The following is a 9,893-nucleotide window of genomic DNA, read 5'->3' as shown; positions in this document are numbered from 1 at the left end:
TTCATCATTTGATAGGGCATACATTGGAAAATTGCAATGGTTTCAAGAGTCGGTTACATAAAGTACTCAAGTCAGTGCCGTAAGCCTCACCCGAGGAGTATTTTTGAGATGTCGTACATGCTATGCCTTGACAATCAAAGGAAGGCATGATAATGGGTGCATCCACCAAGATGAGGAGGAGGAGCCCTCGAATGATTAACAACGCAGTAAGGCTTTCGAGCAAGCACGTGGCACTAAAGATAAAGGGAAAAGAGAAAGTGATTGATGTTAATGAAGATATTGTGCAACCACGGAAGACTTCTACTTCGAAGACACAAGATTACAATATTACTGCCCACTTGAAGAAGATTCCAGCTCAACTAAGTGTTTTTGATGCGACTGATGATGTCACAGAGCTCGTAGACACATTGATCCATGTCTTGCAAAACCCGTAAGAGTATCAAGCTTTATTTTTGTCGAAAACTCATATGACGTAAGCTTCTCACGCACTTTGGTTCTCCGATGATTAATTTCTCGAGAAGGACTTGTTGTTGGGGACAAAGGAGCACAATAGGGCCCTTATATGTTATCGGGTCTTGTGGATGGGACAAGGGTCAACCGAATCCTCATTGATCCAGTGCTCATCAAGAACTGATGACACTAAAGACTTTGCATGCCTTGGCGTTGGAGACATATCATCTATCACCGAAAAGATTGTTGTCCAAGGCTTTAACCAAAGATAGTCAAAAAGCCCTTGGGTCAATTACTCTCCCTTTTAAGATTGGGAAGTCGACGCCGATGTGAAGTTTCATGTTATCAACATGACATGCTTCCTATAGAGCATTGTTGGGAAGACCATGGCTACATGAAAAATTATGTGGTTCCTTCCCACTTTGCACCAATGTTTGAAGTACATGAAGGATGATGATGTATACCGTGACAGATGGTGAGATTCAACCGCTTTGGTGTGCATGAAATCAACTATGAGGATGCAAGGTATTTTTGTGGATACACCAAAAAGGGGGCAAGCTTTTCTAGCACCAAAGATGACGCTCTTATGAAAGTTACTAAAACTACCAAGCTCACTCGTAAGAAGGTTTCATTTCGCTTTTGAAACCGCACTTTGAAGTGACACGTAGTCTTCCCAAGAAGAAAAAGATCATGAAGACATACAAATCGCTCACTCAACCGCTTTGTCGCCACAAGAGGAGCCGATATTTTGGAAGTGATGGTTCGACGGAGAAGAACTTTTCATTTCTACCAATTAAAAATGCAAGATGATGATGATGAAGTTCCTGCTGAAAGCTCTCTCAGATGTTACAAGAATACCGAAGGCCTTTTACAAAGCTCTGATGAGTCGCATGTTAACTCGAGTAGAGCGCTCATTACCTTCTATGTGCCTTCTGCCATCAAGAGGAGAGAGGGATTCTCTTTATAAGTCTCGATCCCCAACAACTCGATGATGAAGATATGTCGATGAACAAAGCCGATGGAAGATGAAGAACCTTGGCCTTTGAGGATTCCAAACTACTATCCTCCTAAGCTAAGAAAGTTGATAAAGCAAGTCGAGTTAGTTTGAAGTATTCAAGAGACAGTATATTCTATTTGAGAAGCTTTGGCATCCTTTCAAGATTGCTATGCAAGGCCAAGGCTTGAGCAAGAGGGGTCTTGGGTTTCAAGATGAGCAAATATGTGAATGTCGCATGGTGTCAGCTATTGAAGGGTCGGGCACGTGAGATGAAGATCCAAATCAAGAAGTATCGATGACCACCCTCATGAAAGATATAAAAATTGAAGGATGCACCCCCGAACTTGAAGATGGAGGTCAAGCTACAATTGATGAGTTGGTAGAAATCAACTTGGGAAGTGAGGACGATCCCTAAACCCACTTTTCTAAGTGCACAACTAGCTCAAGAAGAGAAAAGAAGCCATTCAAAAACATTCTTGTGGAGTATATTGACTGCTTTTGCATGGAGTTATAAGGAGATGCCGGACTTGACACGTGAGTAGCAAAGCAGCATAAGCTCGCCATCGACCCAAGTTTTCCACCAAGAAACAAGCACCAAGGAAGATGAAGTTTGATCCGGAGGGGAGCGCCATTGAAGAAACCAAGAAACTAATCGAGTCGGTTTCATAAGGGAGGAAAAAGTACTCTAATTGATTGCCAAAGATAGTGCCTCGCCAAGAAGAAGAATGGGCAAACTCGAATATGTGTGGACTTTAGGGACTTAAAACAAAGCATGTCCCAAAGGATGATTTTTCCACTACCGTTATGGAGATCATGATTGATAACACTTCCTCTTATGAGATGTTTTCTTTCATGGATGGTTTCTCCGGGTACAACCAAATCAAGATGGACCCGGAGGATGAAAAAGCATATCATGCTTCCGACACCAATAGGCATCTACCGCTATAAAGTTATGCCATTTGGACTAAAGAATGCGGGGCAACATATCAAAAGAGCTATGACGAAGATTTTTTTGATGATTTGATTCACCAAGTCGTAGAGTGCTATGTAGATGATTTGGTGGTGAAGACACAATCAAAAGATCAACACCTTAATGACTTAAGAACGGTGTTCGATCGTATTAGGAAAATATAACTTGAAGATGAACCCTATGAAATGTGCATTTGGGGTATTGTCCGAAAAATTCCTTGATTCGCTCGTGAGGCAATCGAGGAATAGAGATTGATCCTTCCAAAAATTAAGGCAATCATAGAAATGCCACCTCCAAAGACATTGAAGCAGCCTAGGTCCTTTCAAGGACGCCTCGCCTATATCCCGAAGATTCATCGCCAATCTTTCGTGCAGTGCAAGCCGTTCTCAAAGTTGGTAAAAAAAGGATGCTCCCTTTATGGGACAATGAATGCCAAATTGCTTTTGAAGAAATCAAACGCTACTTACTGAATCCCCCAAAAGTTAGCAGGCACTAATTGAAGGAAAGCCATTGATTTTTATACACAACGGTTTTGATGGATCCCTTGGAGCTCTACTAGCCCAAGAGAATGAAGAAGGGAAGGAGAATGCCCTATACTATCTTAGTAGAATGTTGGTGGGTGCTGAAAACAAATATACACCAATAGAGAAGCAATCGCTCTCCTTGGTGTTTGCAAGAAAGAAGCTTCGCATTATTTGCTCTCACATAAAGTTATTCTTATCTCAAGAATAGACCCACTCAAGTATTTGATGACCAGGCCACTACTTTACATCGGAAGATTGGCGAAATGGGCATTGATACTCATGGAGTTCGACATAACTTATACTCCACAAAAAAAGCAATCAAAGGTCAAGCATTGGCGATTTTTCTTGCGGCGCATCCTTTGCCTCGATGAATCTCCCTTGAGATGTGATCTCCCTCGATGAAGAGACTTTTGGCAATTGAAGCGGAAAACAATGTTGGCAGATGTACTCGATGGAGCTTCTTCGACACAACCAGCTATTAGACCAAAAATTCCTCAAGTTAGAGTCGGTATTGACTCATCTTCATTTCTCCCGAAGGTGGGATCCTAAGATACTCTTTCTTTGTCAAAGCCATGTACTAACAATGAAGCGTATTATGAAGCTCTTCACCGGATTGGAGCTAGCAACAAGATGGGGATTCAAAGCTTGCATATATATGGCGATTCACAACTCATTATAAATCAAAGTTGAAGGAAGTTTCAAGACTCATAAGCTAGAACTCCTTCAAGATTATCGAGAGTTATTGAATTGTTGAAGCAAATTCTCGATGTTAAGTCGAGAGAGTTTCCGTGTCGATTAATGGAAAAGGAGATAGTTTAGACAAATTGGCAAAAAGAGTTGGTCGATCCGGATCAAGAGGAGATCCAAGTCACCATTCGAAAACAAAGCGAGTGCTAAGTTCATGCTTTGATGAAGAATTAGAAAACAAGAAGCTCAAAAAAAGAAGAAATTCCGACAAAGTGGTCGAAGATGATTGAGAGAGCCTTTCATTAAATACTTGAAGTATGGCGAGCCCCCTGATGAAAAGTCTCGAGCCACGCAGCTTAAAAGAAAAGGGCGATGAGGTTTACCCTTGTTAATGATGTTCTCATCGAAGATCATATGATCAACTCCTCGCTAAGATGTCTCTCGAAAAGGAGGAGTCTCAAGAAGTCATGCATGAAGTCCATTCTCGTATTTGTGGAGCTCACCACCAGACCAAGATGCGTTGAAGATTAAACATATTGGGTACTATCGGGTCGAGCATGATTAACGATTGCCTACAATATGCAAGACAAAGGTAAACTATGCCAAGCCCATGGGGATTTCATTCATCAACACCCCAATCCTTTACACCCTACAATCTCTTCATGGCCTTTTCGAGATGTGGGGACTCGATGTGATAGGGTCCTATTGAGCCACCATCATCAAGAGGGCATCGCTTTATACTGGCCGCCATCGACTATTTCTCACGGTGGCGGAAGCCATTCCTTTTAAAGGAAGTAAAGGCGTAAAAACATCATCAAATTCTTCAAAGATCATGTGCTATATAAATTTGGGACGCCTAGAAGGATCATCTCTCGACAACGAGCTAGCATTCAAAAGTTTCAAGGTTGGAAGGTTTGCTCAACATCACAAAAATAGATTGGAGATATTCCTCTATCTATAATGCTAGAGCAAATGGTCTCATCAAGCATTCTAATAAAAACAATATCCAAATTGTTAAAGAAAGCAGCTTCGAAAAAGTCAAAGGGATTGGCACGAAAGGCTTCCTCAAGTTTTATGGGCATACCGGACAACGATCGAACACCGACTCAATCAACACCATACTGCTGGTATTTGGCACGTAGTCGTTCTTCCACTTGAAGTCCAAATTCCATCTTTAAGAATTGCCTTACAAAAATGAACTCACAAAATGAAGATGGAGTTCGCTATGCGCTTGGATGAGCTTGATGCTTTTAGATGAAAGAAGGCTAGAGGCCCAACAAAAATCTTGAAGTCTACAAAGCAAGGATGGCTCGAGCTACAATAAGATGGCTCGTGATTCGAACTTTCGAGAAAGGAGAGATGGTATGGGTGTTAAGAAGACCAATCATCACCAACAAGCATGCTGGGGGCAAATTCAAGTCAAATTGGGAAGGCCCATATATTATAGAGGTCGTCTACGAATGTGGGGCTTATCAGCTAGTCGACGCCGATGGAAGGAGACCTATGCCACCCATCAATGCGCTGCTTTTTGAAAAAAATATTATCCGTGATGTATATGTAATGCATGATTTGAAAATGCTAGAAAAGAAAGATAAAAATAATAAAAAAAGAAGAAGAACTTGTGTTTGTCTCATGACTGGAATGTCCAAAGGCTTTTTGTTTGAGCAGGTTGGTCAAGCATAGTATATGCTTCTCGAGGCAAATTACGAGTTCTATTATCTTGTTTCTCTTTTGAATAAAAGCGCATTGTAGAAGGAAAATTTGTGTTTGTCTATGATGGAACGGCCAATGCCCTTGTTTGGGCAAGATTGGTCGAGCGTGATAGATGCTTCTTGAGGCAAAACATAAATTCCATCATGTTGTTTTCTTTATCAAGTTGAATAAAGATATGATTTCATGAATTTTGAAATTATTTTTGCAAATCCCATAAAAAGGCTATAAGATCGGTAAAAGAGAAAGGAAAACCGATGTGAACGGTTGAAATTAAATTTGAGTTCCGATGATTTTTAAAGAATTCTATACTTCAAGCTAAAAATTCAGGAAAAATTATTTTCAAATGACCGTAGTTGATCATAACTTAATCGGACTACGATGACTTCTCCGATTAATCTGAAAAATTTTTATTGAAGCTGTGAGACATCATGATGTTTCCCGTGAACGGTCATGATTATATTTTTTTAGTTCGTAAAAAGTTTGAAACAAATTCGTGACTCAACAGAGAAATTCATTGATGATTGTCATGGAAATTGTTTGTCATCAAGTTGGTGATCAAATAATTAGAAGCTCCGCATCTTCTTGGGAATATTTTTAACTTGTAAAGGATGTCTTTATATTTAATATGTACGGTGGAGATTGAGTTTGAGGTTCATTTACCTCTCACAGAAATTCATAAGTTCAAATCAAATTTTGTTAAATATTGCGTCTCCATTGTTGACTTTTAAGTTGATGATTGGGTGGTCGAATCTTTCTTGATACTTATGAAATTTTTTATCTACGCTCATAGATTATTTTTATTTGAGTTGGACGGTCAAGATTATGTATGGAGTTTAGTGCATTCGTAAAAAAAAATAATAAAAAGGGCAAGTGTGGTCGAAAAGAAATTTTTTTCTTATTATTAAAAAAAAAGTTGAGAAGACATGAGCTACACCAAGGTAAAGCTTAATGAATAAAAATAGCTATGGCCTAAAACTAAGCAAGGGAGATAAGCTAAGCTAGATTCAGAAACTAAAAAATAAGGATAAAAAATAAGCTAAGCCTAAAGTTGAGCTTTCGCTCTTTCAAAGTTGGCAAGAGCTTCTTCAGCTGACAATGAGGGTTGTGATCCATCGCCGTCATCTCCAAGTGCTTCAATTTGTTGACGAATATCATCAAGGGACTTCCTCACTTCTTCAATGGAAGGTGCATCAGATAAGAGACTCATTCCCGAGGAGATGATTTCTTCTTTTTCGTCCTCTAGGGCTTTCAATTCTTGCAATTTCTTTCTTATTTGTATGAGCTCCATGTTAGCCTCATCCATATGTTGGGACATTGTTGCGAGGGACAATATGGTTTTCTTTAACCTCTCCTCTTTCGCCACTAATTCCTTCTTTTTTGCCACCTTTAAGTTGCTTTGTCCATTATTTGTGTCATGGGCAAGTTTAGCCATATCAAGTGCTTCATATATCTTGTCTCTTATGACCGAGATGTTAGCTCCATGTGCCTTCAAGTTCTTGTACAATTTTGTGGTTTCATCCCTCAAAGATTCATGTTCATGAGGGCACGATGACTTCACCTTTTTTATAAGCTTATTTACCCAAAAAGACTCTCACCTGGTCTTTTTCTCACAAGTTGAGGAAGGGATGAGCTCATAGATGCAACCTCTATAGCTTTTTGGAGTAGAGTCTTCCCTTTGCATGTTGAGGAGAAGGGATGACCTGTGGTAACTTTGAGGCTTCTTTTGAGAAAGGGCTTTCCATGGGAGGGTTAGCGTCAAGGATGGCGTGTAGTTGTCATCATATGCAAAGTCAGAAGACGAAGAGTCATGTGCGGAGGGGTTCATCTTTGGAGAAGAAGCTTCATGGGGACATGCAATAAAAGGAAATAAAAGGTTAAAATAAAAAAGAGTGACAATTGAGAAGAGAAAGGTTTATTGAGTGGCCTACCTATTGGGTTGGATTCCGGTTTTGAGACACTAGCTTGATCTTCTTCGTGTTCACTTATGTTAGGAATGTCACCCAAGAAAAAATGCATATTTAATAGGCTCATAAAAAAAAACATTTGAGATCTACTCAAAGGAAAGTCTGAGATCTACTCAAAAATGGGATTTGAAATCGATTAAAAAAGGGAGAGTTTGAGATCTACTCAAAGTAGAGTTTGAGATCTACTCAAAGATGAGGTTTGAAATCAATTAGAAAAAAAAAGAAAAAAAAGAAAAAGAGTTCGAGATCTACTCAAAGGAAAGTTTGAGCTCTACTCAAAAATGAGATTTAAAATTCAAACAAGAAAAAGGGGAGAGTTTGAGATCTACTCAAAGTAGAGTTTGAGATCTACTCAAAGATGAGATTTGAAATCAATTCAGGGAGAGTTTGAGATGTAAAAAATAACTAAATGAATGATTGCGAAATAAATTAACGAAATAAATAAATAAATAAATAATAAAAAAATCACACACAAAGTACGAACCTTGAGGTGGCAATTGATGATGTTCATGTAAAGGCAATCGAATGAGTTCGTGATGATGAAGTGGTTCGAGCCTCTTTGGGAGAAATTCTTGATTCCTCGCAGAGGGCATAGGGGCAGAGTTCGCTTGGTCTTTTCCCAACTCGATGTCACTGGTCGCTTTCGCTTTTTTTCTGGGAGGAGCCTCCTTTTCAGTTGGATCTTTGTCTTTAAGAAGTTGTGCCGATCGACTTTGTTCGTTAAGTAGAGTATAAATCGACTTCAAAGTCGTATGTACCCTAATTGACCAGAAGTGCGCATACGGGTATAGAAGTTTTCCTTCAGGCCATGGAGACGGGATATAAAATTGTGCTCCCTGCTTTTTCTCCCTACTATGGTGGTGCCAGAGCTCATCAAAAAGGCCGAGAGTTTGGGGATGTTTTTGGTACTTGGATCTCTGTGGGAAATCCTTGGTCATAACCGAATTGTCTGGCAAAGCGGTGAGGGTTGTACTGTTGAGCATGAAGGGTATTGCCTAGACGCAGAGGAATGATGCTCTGTCGAAGTGAGATGAAGTATTCTGCTTGGGTCGTCCCCAATTTATTTTTGTCGCTTGGTTCTTTATGATCTTCATACAAAGCCTCGTTTTTGAAGTCGGAACAAGTAAACGGGCGCCACTTCAAATATTCTTCCATCCTCAATATGTTAGTGCTCTTTTTAAGGGTGAAGGTGGGAAGCTTTTTACACCGATATGTAAGCCAAGCTTGGAATTTCTCGTAGCCCATTTATATTTCTAATATGGTCATCTGGCTGGTTGAGTCAAGAATAGGTTCCTTCAAAGTGTGCGTCGATCCAACCATAAAAGAAATGACACGGTAAATAGACTGAAGCGTGGCATGGCCCTTTGGGATGTAAGGCCATTGCATCTAAACTAGTGTTGATATATCCCAGTACAGCGGGGGCTAAAGCAACCCTCATCCCGCTAGCTAGTTTGGTCGCCATTAGGAAAGTTTCTGGGCGAATTAGAGATCCTTTGCGTGGCATTATGAAGCAGCATAACCACAAGGATAAAAAAGCGGCAAGTTTGCATTCATCTGAAGCATGTGGTATGGGATGAGCTGCATCCCCTACAAACTTACCCTTTCCATGCGACTCTTTAAAGAAGAATTCCACCCACGAGGAAAAAGGGACTTTTTTAGTCTTTCCTGAAGCATAAAAGGTGTATCCATTGGTAGATTTTGAGTAGATCTTGCAAAGTCGAAGAGTAAGTGTCCTTAGAATAAAGATTTTTGTTCGGTGGGACATATTCTTCATAAAACTCCCCTATGATTGGTAATCCCCCAATGCACCTCAGATCCCATAGAGAGATCCCAATTTCTCCGAAAGGGGTGATGAACGTGTTGGTGTTTGGACACCACGCTTCGATAAGTCCCTTTACGACTGATGGGTCGAAATTATATGTTTCGGTAGAAACTGCGACTGCCCCAAGAATACCGACTTGCTTAAGTGCATCTGATGACTTCTTTATAACTTCAAAGGCCCACTGTTCATAACCTGCTGGATGGGGAGCATACTTGTAGAACGGAATTAGCCCAGTCCATATAGTGGTTGTGGGGTCAGCATTAACCTGGTAGCCAAGTGTGTTTAAGTTGAGATTCGTTGCAACGGACTCACATGGATTTAATAACATCACTTGGTTTTCTCCGTTCCTTTCAAAGCCATTTGGTGTGAGTTTACCAAGGTCGTAGAACGCCTTTGGTATACTAGTCCATTCATTGAAGTCGCCTCATCGTATTTAATTGGCTTTCCGAATCCTTAATGGGGTAGTGTCGCGAATTGGTAGTCCGTCGGGAGCTTTTACCACGATCATCATATGGCCCATAAAGGGGTTCTACTAGTTTGTCTTTGGTGGTGGGAGCCATAAAAACCGAAAAAGAAAGGAAGAGAAAATAATTAATGGTAAGTATTGGTAAAAAAGAAGAGGGGGGATTATTATTATTAAAATAATAATAATAATAATGATGAAATAATTACTATAAAAAGAAAAAGGATTGTGATAATTCTCGTGGAAGTTTGTGTAATTAAAGCAAGCTATCTATAATTTTTCTCCTAAAAAAATAATAATAAT

This window comes from Dioscorea cayenensis, chromosome 3 (assembly GCF_009730915.1).
Source record: "Dioscorea cayenensis subsp. rotundata cultivar TDr96_F1 chromosome 3, TDr96_F1_v2_PseudoChromosome.rev07_lg8_w22 25.fasta, whole genome shotgun sequence".
Classification (NCBI taxonomy): domain Eukaryota; kingdom Viridiplantae; phylum Streptophyta; class Magnoliopsida; order Dioscoreales; family Dioscoreaceae; genus Dioscorea; species Dioscorea cayenensis.
This window is presented reverse-complemented; position numbering follows the sequence as displayed.